Raw genomic sequence first — 18,362 nt, 5'->3', positions numbered from 1 at the left:
ATCTTCAGGGAACATTTCTTGCTGAATTTAGCTTAAAAATAGGCAATCAGAAAACACTGACATGCTGAGTCCCAAAGGGATAAAAAATGTACAAGGATTCCAGCCTTGGGGATTACTGTATATGTTCCATATCAGGTAATAASTGAAAATTTTGTGCTGTATAAATTGTATTTAAATTAAAGAACCTAGAGAGCTCTACTAATACCTTACAGTCAGTGAGAGTGATGTCACCAACTGTTAGTGCAACAGCTCCCACAAAATGCTTCTTGAAGAGAAGCAAGCTAATGCAGCAAGATTAAAGAAGATCACTTAAAGGAGTTTAGTCAGTATGTATATAGAACTACTCTGGAGAAGTTATAAATGTCCTGTACTTTTTTGATTCCTCCCAGGAACAGATTTGGTATATATTTGTTCAATAGAAGCAGGCTAAGGAAGATAGCCTGAACCTACCTCAAAATTCAAACAAGTCCACAACCTGTCATGTAATATACGCAAAATGCTTGTAGTACTRTCAAACTAAACTGTATGTTATTGTCTTGGAGGAATATATGCAGAATTTCTTAAAGTTTTTTGACATATGCAATGTTTGATCACTTTTTGTTTCACACCCTTCTCCACAATATAATTTACTGATCCTTGTGGATTACTCAGTTCTCAGGTTTAGCGTGTTACAGGCACAAACCTGATGCCTGGGATTTTGCAATTCCCATGAGTTCCAAGTCTTAGACCAGTTTCTTTCTTATAATTACAACTGCCTAGTTATTTCAGATGCCAGTATTCCTAGTAGTAATCCTCCCGGGAGCTAATCTGACACTGTGTCATTGTTCATTTAATTAGATGTGATTTGAAATCAGACAGATGAAACTCCCGGAAAACATTCTTGGTTTTGTTCCATTTTATCTTGTAGAATATCATTGGATTGAGTTGCCATTGTCAGTTAGGAACTACAAAATAGACTGAAAAATCACTGTGAAATCGGGGAGGGTGGCTATCTCCAGCTGTGCTTCTCTGAACATGGTGGGTACTAATGATAAGCATTTCGGGAAACTGAGGAAAGAGAAAAAAAMCACACATTTTGAAAAATGTCAAATAGTTGCGTGCAATGTGGACTTGGAGTGGGCTAGAGGAAAGTGCCAGACCACCTCCTCTTCACCGCCGTGGGGAGCACCCTAGCCAGGAGACGAAGGTGTCACGGGGAGGCAGGAGGTGAAACTGGGCAGCCCCGGCTGCCGCGTGGCGGCATTTCAAAGGAAGGAGGTAGGAAGAGGAGAACAGCACGCAAGACACGACGACTGGATGGATAGGATTTTCTATTTTCATAGAACCAAACCTTCTTTTTCAAGGCATGATTGAGCAAAACTGGGTGATTTGCATAGAAAAGAGTTGTTTGTACATAATCTGAGGTAGCTTCTTTAACCTGCTGTATCCTCTTAGTTACACGCTCTCCAATTGTAGTTATTATAGACTTTCTCTTACTGCTACCACTAAATTACTCAGGCTTGAGGATGATGCAACTGTTACTAACAAATCAGGGAATGATTTCAAATACAGAAAGATTTAACATAGGAAAGACTGAAAATTTAAAACCATAATAGCTTAAACAGTTGCAAAACAACTTCAAAACCTAAAACAGCTCTGTCCTTTTCACAACTGCCGTATTAGCTTCCAGTGTTAGGAGAAACGCTAAGTCAAAAAACCTGCTGGAGAGTGCTCATTTAAAATCTAAGTCTTTACAAAAATCTGTGTTGACACAGAGACAGACACAGACAATAGAGAAGTATGTGTAGTTACCTAGGCATCAGTATAAATACATTAACTCATTAGATGTTATTAAGGTTTTGTGATATAGATTTGTACAGCTAATGTGCTTTTCCATTACCATTTGTATTGTGGTAAAGTCATTCTATTGCAGCAAGCAAACAAGCAGCATTTTGCTAATGAACTTTTGAACTCTTTTTAATAAAATTTGTGTTAAAAAGAGACAGCTAACCAGCAAAACAGATGTTTTAATGCTCAGTGAGCATTAAAAAAAGAAAAAAAATGAAAACAAAACAGATTAGGAAACCAGAAAAAAATCCAACCTTAAAGTCCAACAGGAAAGTAATACAGTTTTCCTTAGCATATTAAAAGACAATATTGGAAAAAAAACCCAAAAAACAGATTCTTACCATTTGATATGAGTTCAGGAAAAAAGACATAACTGAATGCCTAATTTTGAAAAAAGTGCATCAGTGAAAAGAAAAAGAGGATGGATACCAATATAGATCATATAAAATTAAAAGGACATGATTTTTTTTGATAGACATAACAGATGTTTGAAACTCATGCTGTTTTGTTAAGCAAAGCTGATTTGCTTGTCTGTGACTCAATATTAAACTGTTGATTAGTATTGCGCTATAATTTATACAATCAACTTCTGAATTTAACCACGTCCGTTTGGAAGAAATGGAGAAAATTTTCTTTGTAAGCAGACAGAATTAAATGGGCATAGAAATAGGAAAATGTTTCGGGCTAAGTGTCACAGCACACAGGCAGCTGGGTGCATAAGTGCTTACCTAGATAAATGGGAGATAAATAACCAGGCCTGTGAGCAATTACTGCTTTAGAGACAAGTTATCACAGTTCTCCAATCAGATGGTGTTGCAAGAAATCTCATGAAGCTGTTATAAGGTAATATTACTTGTACATGGGCCAGCGCAGCACTGGTGCCCAGGGTGGCAGGGCTTGGCACCGGTGCTGCTCCTGCCGCAGGGCAGCCGTGGCAGGCACCATACCACCAGCAGAGGAAAGCCGGGGGGAGGCTCCTTCCTCCTCTGTCCTTCTCCCCCTGTCCCTCTGGAGCAGCCTGGAGCTGCTCAGGGCTCACACTGAAAACCATCTGTATGCTGTGGCAACCCCCACCCTGTGATTTGGCAAGAGATTTGGTAAGTTATACAATATTTTCAAAATACAGAAGGGGCCAACTAAGAAGCCAAAACAAAGCGCGGCGGTCAAGGACTGTTCTGCATGGCAAGTGCTTGGGAAACATTGCTCCTGGCATGGCCCGGTGTGCCACCAAACCCCTGGGTGCCCTCAGAGCCCCGGGATGGCTGCAGAGCCCACGCTGCTGGAGCCCAGCATCCTGCAAGAGGCACTGAGAATTTAAAAGGTTCAAAGGACTTTGCTCAAAAGTCATCTTGCTGCACCAGCATCCCAGCTGAAAGAACTGGGCATGCCTATTTTGTTCATCATATTTTTATAAGCTGCAGTAGCCTGAGGCAGTTTTTCCCTCCCTCATTCTCAAATGCAATGAATTGAACCGTAGGGTTTTGCATCATCTGATCAATATTTACTTAGCAAGACAATTTTAACAAGAACAAAAATATTCTCTCTCCTGCACTGATTTTTTCCTTAACTTGTCAAGATACCCATGTGGTTCTGAAGCAAGACTTAAAGCCTTTAATGAGGCAAGGAAAGTAACTGAGAATTTGGAATTGATTCATTTTGAAATGTTCACAGTTGTTCAGAATACAGTTTATACAGAACAGYGTTCACATTCAGAATACGTACTTTCCCTACCAAGCTGTAAAACCATTCACGCGATGCTGAAAATATATCTCCTGAAACGTATAGCATAATAAGCCTCAGATGCTTCTTTACGAATTGCTTGTGGTAGAAATGGGATGGCAAACGCAGTGGGCTATCAAAATGTCATTTTTGTATTTGTGTGTTAGATCTTCTGTATGCATGTATTATATGTGTATATATATGTATGTATATATGTGTATATATATATATTCAAATAAATCCCTGCTAGATAACATTTGTGAAAAAAATAAAATCAATCTCTTGACTTTTCTGGGTGGTAGAGCTGCCTTTTTTTTTTTTTTTTTTTTTTTTTTTTTTTTTTTTATTTTGAGGAAGAAAGTGTGCATCTGATTTGCTCAGTGCCTGATGAAAATAACCTCTGATCACACTGGTAGTAACTTGGAAAGGCAAAACAAGTTCCTTTTCAAATGCAGTTTTTCTTGACGTCTTACATATTCTTCATGTCAACTGAGAGCTAATTACAGGCACATATCATTTTTACACTATGAAGCCACAGTAAACTGAAAATGAACAGCCAAAATTTTGAACCAATTTTGCAATTGAAATGTTATTTAAAAGGCTAAAGTTTCTTTTACTACACTGAGAAATGAACATGTGAAAAAGCACTTGGGAATTCACAGAGTCTAGAATGACAATAATAAAACCAAAGAAGTCTGACCTTGTATGTTCCTTCCCTCAGCTCTCAACCACTGACCTCAGTCACCATTTTGCCCTTATTTCTTTGTAGATGTGGGTCCAGACAGATTCATTCACTCAAAATATTCTGCAACTGTTGTTTTGTATGAGAATTAGCACCTCTAACTCACCATTCAGAAGCATCCACAGTCCAGGCAAGCCACAAGCCCAAACTCCAAACAGTCCTTTCATCTCTTCAAACCTTTTCCAGAAGCTGTGGTCCTTCCTTAGGGAGAGCATACCTACATCTTATATCCTTCCATGCCATGTTCAGCATGCCCTGCTCTCAGCAAGCTATATGGGCAAGAGTGTGAGTAAGAGTGTGTAGCTTGGAAATTGCCACAGGGTAAGGAAAGGGGTCCTCAGTGACAACACTGAGCTGCAAATGTGAGCCTTAGGAGACAAAAGTAAAGAAGAATGGGTTAATGTATCTTTTAATGTTTCAAAGGCTTTAGAAAATGAGAGAAAAAATATTTGGATCGAGAACCAGGAGCAGATCAACCCTAAGCTTGATGAGTAATTGCCTTGCTCTTCTGCTTCATGTATTTGATTCTCATTTCCATTACCAGATCAAAACTTAGGTCCACAAAGACTCCCTATTTATGTTTTATGAAGTATAAAACTCTCTTGGATTTAGTTTTACATGTGTTATCATTTTCCCACAATAAAGACAGGTTTTCAGAGTACAGCAAGGCACCTAAGCTTCTAGCAGTCTGATTTCTGTGGGGCATTTGGGTCACCCTCTGAAGAGTGGCTTGTTTAAATGTCACCAGGCTGCTCTGCACAACGGCAGCGCTGGGCTCCGTGCATGCTCCATTCGGGAGGCTAGGAAGCACGGAGATGGCATAGGGATAGTACTGGAAAAACACAAGCACCAAAGACAGAAAGCACGTGTCTTGGTAGGGGTGAGGGAGGAACTGTTTGAACATTTTTGAGTACCCATGAGCTTGTTCTTCCTAGAGGAAATGTTCCTTGAGGAAAACAGGCATTTGTTGAATGATGTTGTTTTCTCAGAGTCCTGATAAATTTATCTTACTTGCTTAAAATAAACTATTCTGCTATAACAAATCTCCTTCAGAATAAGAGGATTTTTATGCAAGGCTTATTTGAACTGAAATGAAGACTTAAAGCCACAACATAACAAATCATTTTCATTCCTAGCATTATGTAATTAGAAAGCATATTTCATTTCAGTTAGTTGTCATCCATCTTTTTTCTCCTTTCTTTCCTAGCCAAAGTTGAAGATACAATGTAATTGAAAAAGGGAACATTAGTAAATAACTGCTTGAAAATAGATTTCTTGAAAAGCTTTTAGTCCAGATCTTGCTAAAACAATGACTGGCAATAAGAGATAAAATGGTAAAGTGCTAGAATACAGTCCTTGACACTATTATCTGATTCTAAGTCTGTGGCTAAAAAGCTAGAAGCCTTTACTCTTTCTTCCTCCTACTACATTAAACATATTCCCAGGAAAGTCTGTTCCTTAAAATGCGAGTGGATTTTTCAATCCACTAAGTTTACATTACTGTGTCCATCGTAACACTAATTCATGTTGCATTTAATGTGTCATGCCAGGAGTTCCCAGTGGCTGCTGCTGCCCRAGCCCCACAGGCAAGCAGCAGCATGTAGCCTGCCCATATGTGGTTACCACTGGCAAACTCTGGGTGTAGAAGAAAAGGGGTGAGGAAAGATAGGTCTGTGGTGGTAGGAAGGCAAATAGTAGCTTGGAACTGCAGCATGCGGCAGAAATCAGGTTACAGTCTTGCTTTGCAAAGTGAGTGAAGATGGATACAAAGGAAGAGATGGGGCAACGCATTGCCATAGAGCTGACCCATAATTTATATGACAACATTAATCCCACTAAGTACACCTGGAATTTTTTCCTGTATCTTCAAAGTGTTCAAAATTTTCCTGTCCATTGGCTCTTTGCCCAGGAGAAACATGTGCTTCAGAATGCAAAAGTATGGCCCAACTACAGGCAGTTCATTGTTTGCTTTCAAAGAGTTGCATACAATCTTTTGTRACTTATAACAAAAAAGAAGATAGTGGCTCCTACTATATCTTCCCATTATGCTAACATGTTCTGAATTCTTCATTAGAAGCACTAATCATTACTTAGCCAATAGGAAYCTAATTAAAAACAGTTCCTGCAGTGCTAGAAATTTAGTATATTTTTAAAGTTTATCTCAATACTGGAAAGTATATGCTCACATAAATGTRTGAATCTATATACTCATGTAACCTAGGTATATTTACTTTTTCATAAATGCAGTTTTTTTCTTTCAGGCAAGAAAGAAGTGAAGGTCACACTTTCAGAATAATGCCACTGCAGTAAATACTCTGTCATAAGACATCTAAGCATCAGAGTGCCTTTCAATTCTATTTTAAATCTCTGTGGTTAAAAATTACTCTGGTAATATATGAAAGTATTACAGTTGTCTTGCAGAAAGACAGCTATGATTTCTTCACACCCACATGGTGCTGCTACTACATATTAACCTATTCTATCTATTWGCTTTCAACTGAAGAGAATTTTAAAATTATTATTTGCACTTGAGACTTTGAATTTGAAGCTACTTTTGTTCTATACTCTCCTTCCTTCTCCTTCTCCATCTGCCTGATATACTGAGACAGATGAAAACATTTTGGGCAGACCAGAAGTTGATTCATTCACATTAAGAAGTTACCTGACCCTGTCGAACATTCCCAGAACAGAGAAACGATAAAATGTAATAACAAAGTGATGGAAAAAAAATAAAGCCAGAGCTCGCTCTGTCTGTTGACAAAAGAGAGGAAGGAAGGAGACTAGACTCTCCAGCTCAGGTGAAACCCAGGATATTGATAAGAATATTTGTGATCTATCTTAAAAGAGTCAGATTAAATGGTAATTTAAATTAAATTATAGCTGCTAGATTGTGGGGTTATCAGACCACTAAATTACAAAGCTTAAAGTTGCTGTAATCCTTAGATTTCAAAACTATAAACTAAAAACATGATGAAATCATATTTTTAGTCTTGAGACAGTTCTTAAAGCTGAAGGTGAACTATTACTTAGACTACTGCATACATATCTTTGCCCTGCTGAGGTATGAATTATAGAAAATAGTCACAATAAGAACACTATCAATGCAAATCCTGATGTGTCCACCAAAGACAAAATTCTTACCTTGGAAATTTTTTTTTTAGAAATTATTATTAAACTAAAAAAGGACAAAGTAGCTTAGATAGGTCARGTAAGTAGAGGATTTTCTATTAAAATACTCATACAGCCTGGTGACACAATTAAAGTTTTCTTATGATTAAAAAATAAACAAAAAAAGACATGCATCCCTATCTCAGTGCTTGTCATTGTCTTCACAGCTCTTTCAATAGCTAGCAATGAATGTTTTCTCCAGTCTAAACATGATTTATATGGTTCTCAAGCTATAACAGATTGTGTATTGATGAGGACTTCATGCAGTAAATCAGACTGGTTTGTGCTGGGCCRAATGAAATGTGCATTGTAAGACTATGTTGATTATTGGCATGTTAAACATTCAGTTTTTCTAGGTCTGCTGTCAAGAGGTTGCATTCACAGCACCTTTGCACATCAAAGGCTAATAGTGCAACAGCGATATTTCATTAGCAGAGAAGTTACATTTTACTCTGTTGATGGATTTAATTATCAAGCGTCAGAGTAACCAGCATTTRCTAGGGATGCTTTCACTTTCCTGGGATCCCCAGTGAGAAGGGGAATAGGTAGAGGAAGACTYTGCTTCCAGACAATGCTTCTTACTTGGAAAGACAATGTCTCAGAGATCCAACTTATCTGAGAATTGGAGCCCTTCCTGAGAGCAGAGCAAATCAGTCTGGTAGTTCAGTTCACAGTCTGCAGGAAACATCTTGACACTAAGCCAAAGCAAGGCATGCTGTTGTTTCATTTCTTTGCATCGGTTTCAAAACACATGAAAACTTGTTTCTTTACTTTGAATTAGATTAGAATGAACTTGATTTTACTTCATTACTAAAGTGTGTTTGGGTTAAAAAGGAATTTCAGGTTGGTCCCTTAAGGGACCAGTAAACTCAATAGAACATAATTCTCTGTTAATCATTTTCATTGGGCAAGATGTTTCCATGAAGGTGCTAGACCTAGTTGGAGGCTAGTTATACAGGCTGGCAGGCTTTTTTTTTTTTTTTTGGGGGGGGGGGAGCAGGAAATATCTTGTATTTGCCAGGAATTAAGCAAAGCCACTTCAGGAAACAGAAGGATACAGAAGACACAAAAAACAGGGACCCTAGAAACTCGTAGTATATTACTACTTTCATACTGAGACCCTGCTTTCAGGTGCATTAAYTTCGCTAAATTGTAGCTCTTTGGATTATTTCTGTGTTCTTTTTTTAATATTATTACTGGGACATATTTAGTAAAGAACTCAGCATTCAGTGAATCAGGCTAGAAAAAACACATGGTTTTGCTAATGTCAAATGGATGTAAAATTGTATCACAAGTCTCAAATGCTTCATTTTTTAGAGCATCTCTCAATGGTTAGTCTGGGTCAGCAGGATGCCTTYTGTCATCCCAGTGAAATAAGTCATAAACCACAGCAAGCCATGCTTGCATAAATTCAGAGGGCCTTCTCAAAGCCAAAGCTTCCCAATACCTGGTGAGTCAAACATGCTCAACAAAATAATGTTGCAGCAAGAAGAATAAATCCTGTGGTTTTCCAACAAGAGGCCAAATTCAAGCTGTGCTGGTGTCTTTCAGTTCTGACAGTCAGGAGCTCAAATGCAGTTRATCCGTATACACCTGAGAAAGAGTCTGCAGTCTTGTTTCTTCTTTTTTCCTTCTAATACTCAATTGTTAATTTTAATATTTAGCATAACRTTAGAGGGTGGTAGACATGCTGACTCTGTAATATCCTTTAAAATCTAGTCTTGTATCAATACTTTTTTCCAGCAAGAAGAAAAGYGTCCTACCAAAAGGTAAGAAAAGGAATCTGAACTTTCTAGAGTTTTTTAGATCGTAAGCAGTCTTTGATATTTTCTTTTCCTCAGCAAGGCATCAAAGGCTAAGCAATATTGGTACTGTCAGAGTTCTTTCTAGATAGAAGTTGCACATGGAAACTGAATCCAAATATTAGTAATAATCTGATATGTTAGAAGTGAGGTGACAACTCRAATTAGTGTTTTAGGAAACAAGTATGAACCCCTGGAGAATTATTTCACTGAAAGACAAGTAAATAATTAGGCTCAATTCTGAGAGTGAGACTTCTCCCACACAAAAGCTATCTAAACTGTTATCTCCTGCTATAATAGCTTAGCAAAAGGATAAAACAGAATTGTTTGTACAAGCGATAATCTCAGTGTAGGCATAGCTATGGGGCAATTTAGCTGGAGATAGAAGTGTTTCTAAACAAGCAAAAAATAAGAGTAATGCTCTTATCTCTCTCTGTATTCCAGTCAATTCCTCCTGTACGTTTCTCCTTCTCCTGTTTTTGCTACTGGTTAGAAAGTGACTGCAGCATTAGCATCTGGGGAAGATGGACCAGAGACTTTGCTCAATAATTATTTGATTATGCCATGTTTACAAATTTTAGAGCATTTATAATAAAAGAAAAATTTTAATCATAGGATTCTAATAAAAACAGGATTAAAATGCACTTCAAGAGCTGATCCAGTCTATTCCTTTGTCCCCGGGGCAGGATTAGCTATAGTAATTATGGTATTTGAGGTGGGTTTCTTTCTAAGCCAGCTGTCTTTCCTTGCCAATTGCCTGTGTTTTCCAAACACACTTGCAGGCATTGCTGGCAACCCACCTCCATGCAAAAAACATAGCTGGGGTCAGCACCTGCATATAAGTAGATACCTACGTGGAGGAACCCACCCAGCAGCTTAGACCAGCACCTGTCAGGATGTGGTCACATAACACCTGGCTACATATGCYGGAATTTAGACATGCTTGTTCTTAAAGACATCCAAGGGTGAGGATTTTGTAGTCTCCATACGCAGTCTAGGCTGGTGCTTCTCAATCTTAAGAAAGCTCCCTAATGCCTTTCCTCGCCACAATTTAAATGCATTCCTCTCAGCCCACCCACCACAGACATAAAAAACAAACTTTTATTTTCTTCCTTATACCAGCCATGCTTGAAGCCTTTTGTCTCTCTTCAGTCTTTCCCTGATTAAGCAACCACAAATTACTCAACAGCTCCTTTCCTTCAGACTCTGTTTTTCTGGATTTCTAATCATTCTCAGCAGTCTACTCTGGACTTTCCCTAACAGCACAAAGCAAACTGAGACATCAGATCTTGTATGTGCTATTCCAGCTGATCCATCGCAAGCTGCTGGGTTTTTGCCCTTCCCCATCGTGGTTAGCAGTATGACATTGGTAACTCCTGTTTTCRATCCACTACAATCACCAGATTTTCTGCAGAACAGCGAGCAGCCAGATGTTCCTTCGCCTGTGCCCCTTCTTTCCTCATCTGCACTTGCACAATTCACTGAACAATGCCAAAGCACAGACCCTTATCCCTAGGGAATCACTTTTTCTTAATTCAAAACAGCCTGCAATTTTGAATACTAATCTCGTTTTCTTCATCCAACTGCAAAATAATTCTTTTCTTTTTTAGAATGCTTTTTTTCCTGTTTTTGCTAAAGTGTCAATTCCTAAGTCATGCCAGAACACTTTCATCTTTTTAGGTTCTATTTTATTTTTAATCCTTTGTGTGTGGGTGTGTAGCAGGAAAGCAGCTTCAAGCTTTCTTTGACCTCCCCAAACACAGAATAATCTTTCAATGCCACTATGTTTTATTTCTTCTTTCCTAAATAAGGAATGGTCATGCTTTGCTCATGTGAGAATGAAAAGCAACACAGCAATAAATACAAAGGTAAATAACACTRCTATTCAATCTGTCTCTCTCCTACAGCTTTACCAAGTCTTCCTTTACATGCCAGAGCATTCGATTTTTTTCATTCACTCCTYTTCTTTCTTCCTGACTTGCCCTCGACTCTTTGCCCTTCAGAAATAATTGGGTAATTAGCAGGCAAGTTGCAAATACATCCCTGATGATTTTCTCAAAAGCAACATAGCATTTAACAAACAAACAAACAAACCCCTTCTACTTCACAAACATATGGAAACAAATGAGCAAATGGAAATTCTAGCCAAGATGTCCCATCATACCATATGCAATATTCCTCCCTATTGCAGATTAGTCTTGTCCCTAATGCAAAAACTTAGGACAGCTAAGTTCTGCCATTTTTGGCCACCAATTTTAATGTGATTTCCAGCAAACCAGTAATCTTACCGCACATCAAAAGCTAAGGTTTCACACAACTTCACTGGCAATAGCTGAAGCACCCTGCTGTCTCCTATTAAAGGGGCATCTGCACCCCTGTGCCACCACACTGGGTGGCCCTGACAGCTGTCAGTGCACTTACTAGTGAGCTGAAATAAAGAACTGAAAAACAACAACAACAAAAAAAATCTTTCAGCCTGATCTGTTCACTGCTCAGCCATTCCACATGGCCCCTGCCACCAGTGTGAAACCACAGCCAAACTTGYCATTTTGGAGAAAACAAAGAAAACAATGTTTGTTTCAGAGTGGCTCAGGAGGTTCAGCTGAACAGTACTTCTCAAATGCTCTGATATTCCTTCCGTTACAAGATCCTACACAAGTACCCCAGGTTGTGAAGTTATTTATACCCTGCGCATACAAGCATCCCACGCCTGGTGCAAAGAGCAATGCGCAATGGAGCAATGCTCCGCTGCAGAGCTCTAGGCCAAGGAAAGGGACTGGGCTGCGGAGAGGGCGAGCTGTGCCCAGTTTTGCCTAGATAGAGCAAAATCCAATATCCTACCTACACTGTGCCCAACTGCAAGAGATCTCTTCACAGATGCCATTGGTAAATGTTACGTCCTTAAGTCCTGCATGCCACAGTGATGGGTTTATGTTCACTCCCCGACCCCCTTTTCCTCCCCCCCCCTCCAAATTCAGGGCAAAATTTGCCTTTTAGAACAAACAATGAAAAAGCCTCCTTGAAAAATTATATCTCATTTCTTGTCTTCAGGTAATACCTGCTGAAGATGATATTTTCTTAACTCCTTGACAGGCGAATGAGCTGTATTTTACCCAGAGTTATGCAGTATTATAAATCAAAAGGATTAGTTACTTATTTTTTATTTTTACCTTGCTACAAGAGGCCAAGATATAAGATCTATGTTCAAATCCTTTCTGWGCAAAGCAAGGTGTCCCACTTTCACAAGCAGCTGCTTGGGGAAAATGACCCTCCTGTTCTGTGACAGTAAATATTTCAATATTTAGATGGAATAGAAACATTTTCCCAGAGTAACCAAGTAGCCGTATCTGAGAGTAGCAGACAGGTCACTGGGWCTTGGCACTGAACTGCGAAATGGAGAAAGTAAGAGTTGCATTTCAGTCTCTACTTCAGTTGGGAAAAAATGATTTGAATCCATAACTCCTCCTTCTCAGATACGTGTCTTAACCCTAGGGATATAACGTAACCCTGAGTTTTCTGAACAGCAAGTCTGTCCACCTGAAAGAAAGTTCCTCCCTTAAGGAATTATCTGCAAATAAATACCCATTCTAGATCCTCGCAATACTGTGAAATCCCATCATGGCCAGTTTCCATCATGCGCAGGCTGAGACATGAGATGACTCCATTCTCTTTTCCTGTTCGGGTGTTTTAGTCTACCCACTCCATATATAGACCACACTCTTAAAGAATGCTAAAACAGTTGAGGAGAGAGGAGCAAATGACATGATGTATATGTAGTTTAGGCTTAGTTTTATTGATCATGTTGAAAATCCAATTTCCAGTGAGCAAATGTTCTTTTAAAATATAAAAGGCMGTGAAAAGATGTTACTTCTGAAAGATGTTATATCGTTAGGGAAGAAAAATTGAGAGAAATGAATTAACACTAAGTGCTGTGGCTTTGAACTATTGAACAGCAATTAATGTGCACCACAGACAGTTTAATACACTTCCAATACTCTATTGCAGAAAAGACAGCTATGTAATTACAACCTAAATTCTGGCTCTCAGCATCAGGAAATACACATGGTTTCACAAACGACCTGACTCTTTTTAGCTTCTCTGAAACTTTCAAAAACATCAGTGGGACTTGGCAGTCAGCAAGGATTGCAGAATAAGTCCCCAGAGCAGAAAAAAACATGCAGTCCATAAGAAAAATTCAGTAAACTGTCTGTCCCTCCCTCTGAAGGCAGCTGCAGCTGCTGTGGGGAAGGAAACTACCTACAGCTATGATTAACTAYAAAACTGAAGGTCAGCTTTGAATCCTCCAAATGTATTAATATACTCTAACCCTTAGGTTAAAAACATGACATATTTCTAACATCTCCGTGGTGGTGTTCAATAAAATAGAGTAACTTAAAAAAAATCCTATTATGATTAGCTGTGAAACAAAGATGTCTTAAATTCTTCTTTGGTTCTTGTTTCAGTCTCTGTGATTTCCCAAAAGGTGCATATATTCAGGGTCACAGCAAAAAGAATGATTTATAGTCTAAATTCTTAATTTTCCAGTTCATTACCAAGTCCTCATTTACTTCAGTACCTTATTTTTCTCTGGCCAATGCATTATCCTTTGTGTTTCCAATTTAATACAAGTATACAAAAATATCCACAGAATATTAGAAAGAAATAATTATGTGTAATCTTTATGAAAAACAAATCATTACAAATAACCCATGGTGATCTTATATTAAAAAAAAAAAAGGAAAACATAGTTGACATTCATTAATCTACTAAGAAAGCATATTTGTTTCTTTCCAGACAATTAAAATGATACATTTGGGGCCTTAAAGAATACTACGTAATTTCAAGAACAATAGGAGAGCATTAATCTAAAATTTTAAAAATACTTYAGGATATTTTCAATTTTTGCTTCTTACAGCTATATGTTAAATAGAAAGTGTTATAAGTAGACTAACTGCTAGCTTGCTGGATACATTAGCTCTCGAGTAATGTCATATTACACTAAACCATATGAACATACATTCCAAAGAGAAAGAACTGGTAAAAGAAATTCAAATACCAGCTGGGAAAATTTGACCCATGGTGAATTTTTTCAGTAAAGGGATAGCTCTTCAACTGATGGTGCCATGTCAAGTTATACTAGAAACAGGATTATTCTGATCCTAGTTATGCAACTAACTCACCTGCTTTTACACCAGCTCCCAAAGGAATCACTGCCCAAAGAGCCACATTCTTGACTTTCGTGATACAGGATRCTACCTGCACAGAAGAAGGATGAACTTTGTGCCCCAGAGTCCTATTTACTGATGGATGAAAATATTTAATTGTCTCCAAATTCATATATAAATTAATCTTCTGAGTCCTGAAATATTAATGATTTGTAAGACTAGCTGCCTGACWAACGTATGAGGAAAAGTGTTCAAAATTAATAGATAAAATGAAAAACACATACCAGATGTTTTAAATGCTACCTTCTCTCATTAGTAAAAAGTAATTACTTCTAATACTTTAAGAGATCGGTTAGGAAGCATATGAATATGAAAAACACCAAAATAAGTGTAAATGGACACATAAATGGACACAAATATGGAAATCTTGCTAGATTAACAGAAAAATGGCATATGGCTGAAACTCTGGCTCTGCTTAGTGACAAGTCTTGTATTGAAGCTAATACGTAATTAACTAATACCATGTTTTTTGGTGGAAAAAGGGCCCTAAAAATCAGAAATAAACACCAGAAAAAGTCTCTTGGTATCCTGTCCCTAAGTTAAAATCACAACCTAATGTAAACTATCCATCTCAATCCATGCTGTAGTCAACAATATCAGAAAAAGAAAGGGGAACGTGTTTGCAAAGGTGGTCAAGGGCTTGCTAAATCTCATTTCTGTTGCATGTTATTCCTCATAAATGATTTATCACAGACCCAGGATTAGAAGGCAAGTTCCAAGCCCCAGTTCTCCTGCAGCAATACTATCCAGAATCTTACTCCCTTTCTTTCACTTATATTATGAAAGTTCAAGCTGACTGTCTTTGCAAACCTCAACTGTGGCTAATATTCAGCAATCAAAGAGAAAATTCTTGAGGTACGCTGGCTCTAAAGCATACCAGATTATTTGTTATGATCAATATCTTGAATTCCATCCAGAAACYGATTAAAAATCACAGGTCAAAAAGYGCTGATCTAGTATCTACTCATTGCACATACTAATGCTCTAAAGGAATTATTGTGCAGTCCTCCAGCTTCTGAATGGGCCAGGGATGCATTTTCCTACAAATGGCATCATGGTAATCTCATCCCGAGAGCAAACGGACTTGGATAATCCTGCAGCAAAAAGAAAACTTCACACTATTTCCCGAGGCTGCCCGCAAACGAAGTGCTGTTTCCTGGCCTTTGCAGGAAATGCCACCGCACGCAGACTGCCGATGTGCAGACCTTTTACAAACGGCACCTCACCTTCTTTCATTTTGAGGTACAGAGGGCATTTCCACCAAAATTTGGCATCCTTTTCCAGGCTACCCCATTAATGTAGCGTCCTGTGGACTGTGTCATCAAGCCACCGTTTGCCCAGAGCTCAAGTCCATCGAGGCGCACCGTTATGCTCGGCAGTGGGCAGCTGGAGCCGACAGGGCGTCCAGYGGTCTCAGTACCAGGTACTCAGTACTCGGCCTCAGCACGCTGACAGACACAGGCCCCCTTCACCAGGCAAGTCCCACCGAAAAGCCAGTGCTGCTTCCCTGGCTGTGATGGCAGAGGAGAGTGGTTCACAGTCAAATACGATGCAATATTCACTCAAATTCAGTCAAGCATATCATTTGGCTATTAGGATATCTGCAGCTAATTAGGGTATGCCTATTCTGTAATTTTTGGTATATAGCATCCTGCTTACCATATCAGCAACTACCAAGCTTCCTCTTAAAAAAAAATAAAAAAAATTAAACTCTCCAACAAAAATGTGCTCCTGCTGTTAATTATCTTTATATTTTTTCCCCCACTGTGTTGTCCACCCCATATCTCCTGACTGAAGTACTGGCTCAGGATGATAAAACTATAAAATGAATCAGCACATCTATATGTAGTATGGGGTCTTTTCTACTGCTACTGTGATGCCAAACTATACAAAGTAAAATAATAACATTGTACGTCCCTTGTACAGACTGCGAAAATTGCATGTGAGCCAGAGAAAAGCTACAACAGTGCTGTGTGTTCCTGTGTTATTGCTGGCATCTTTATAACAGGAAAAYGTACAGAAAACTGATTTAGGACAGCTTCATTTACCAAAACATCACTACTTCCCAGTTTTCCAGAAGCAGTTTTGGGCAGCTGCATTAGGGAATACACATACTTTTAAATTTCTCCCAGCTGAAGGAAACTGGAAGACAGTCTCTGAAGCAATGTAATATAACCTTGGCTAGAGCAGGACAAATTGGAGATTCAGTTCAAATAAAGTATAACTGAACTTTATTTTACATCCAGTCTGGCTCAAGACACTACTAAATTAACTATCATCATTACTAAGAAGAAGTCTCAGCTGAGGCATCTACTATGGCAGCCCCACTCTGAGGCACTTTCTAGACCCTCTCAAGTGCTATACCTAAAAGTCAAACACAGTAAAACTGGATAGGACATGCTAGCTACTACCAGTTTCTTACCTGCCTATCACCAGTAATAAAGACAATGTTTGCTTTTACTGTTGAGACAGTGAAAGGCTCTCTGCTGTTTTCGTGTTTTCCTCATTAATCTCTGGCCCTTGTTTCTGATCACTTGGTTTCAGCTTCTGCTTCCAACCGGCTGCTCTGCCAGGATGGCCCCGGGAACTGGTAGTTCAGGAAACACTGCAGCTTCTCGTCCAGGTCCTGCACATACAACAGGCTGATTGCACCTGCGCAGGGGTATGGCCGCGTGTCCAGCACTTCATGTAGTACTAGCTGCACTTAAACTGCATTTACAGATACATACAGACTCAGACAATGAGATACACTGACCTTGAGAAACCCACTATTAAAATTGACCAAAACATGTTTTGAATAGAAACTACTAATTTAATCAAATATGGGATTTTCATGCAGAAAACATCTGTATTTGCTTGATTTTTCTTGGTTAAAATATTAAAAAAAAAAAGAAGCATTTTCATTTTGGCATCTACATAACAAAAACATCTAATTCAAAATATCCTGGTTCCAATCCCTTTATATAATGAGAAATTTAGGATTAGTACAAAGGCAAAAAAGAAAGAAAAAGAACATGGTTAAAAGCAATACATTATGAAATCATTTTCCAAAGTTCCGATTATGATTTTGGATTTCTGATTCACAAAAATGTTTGATTTTTCAAATTTGGGAGGAAAATGTCGACCTCTCAAAAAGTTCAGCTTTACCTATAGCCTGAAGTTATCACTCATCCAGCTCTGCAGAAGTGGCTATTATTTAATAATACTTGATATAATTTCATTCAAAATATTTGCATTTGTATATGAAACATTTTAGTCCATATAAAAATTTGTGTCTAGTCCTATTAGTAGCTTTGGCATGTTTTTAATTCCCTGGAGGTAAGTATGCATAACATATGCAGCTCCACAGTAAGTATGAATTACTAACTGGTAGACATTTTTAGCAGGAAGCTCCTGATATGAATGTGTATGATGACAGAATGACTTTTTGTTTTTAAAATAAATCCACTCCTATGATAGAATTGTGGAATCACAGAATAATTTAGGTCGGAAGGAAGCTCTGGAGGTTATCTAGGCCAGCTCCTGTTGGAAGTAGTTCAGGTTTCGCAGGGCTTTGTCCTGTTAAGGTTTAAATACATCCAAATTACACAACTTTATCCTTCAACACATGTCCCTATAGCCTGCAAAGGCCTCATTTGTTGAAGAGCTTTTCACAAAGATAGAGACCTCCTCTAATTCCTGTCTTGCCTGTAGTGTAACTGGAGCAGCTCTAGCTATACAGTCTGGCTCACTCATCCTGATGCAGCAGAAAAACAGACAAGATCTTAYTATGCACAAAGTAAGATCTCATACACATAAGGAGAAAACTTTGTTGTTGTTGAATAGTCTCCCCTGAAGTGGGAGAATTATGTGATTAACATCACACTCTCCCCCTCGCTC

At 38.5% G+C, this 18,362-nt stretch overlaps 1 long non-coding RNA gene across 8 annotated transcripts in view; it reads right to left on the bottom strand.

Moving 5' to 3' along the window:
• LOC112976102 overlaps positions 1-16,026 on the bottom strand; it is a 68,339-nt gene extending 52,313 nt beyond the window's left edge. For 7 of the 8 annotated variants that reach the window (XR_003256897.1, XR_003256893.1, XR_003256890.1 and 4 more), the window contains exons 1-2: positions 15,710-16,026; positions 14,439-14,514 (exon numbers count right to left, since the gene is read on the bottom strand). This is a non-coding gene — a long non-coding RNA (uncharacterized LOC112976102). The remainder of the gene's footprint in view (positions 1-14,438; positions 14,515-15,709) is intronic. The other variant, XR_003256892.1, reaches the window with a different exon arrangement.
• Positions 16,027-18,362: the final 2,336 nt, after the last annotated feature.

Source organism: Apteryx rowi, unplaced genomic scaffold, assembly GCF_003343035.1.
Source record: "Apteryx rowi isolate R43461 unplaced genomic scaffold, aptRow1 scaffold_70, whole genome shotgun sequence".
Taxonomy (NCBI): Eukaryota; Metazoa; Chordata; class Aves; order Apterygiformes; family Apterygidae; genus Apteryx; species Apteryx rowi.
This window is presented reverse-complemented; position numbering and strand designations above follow the sequence as displayed.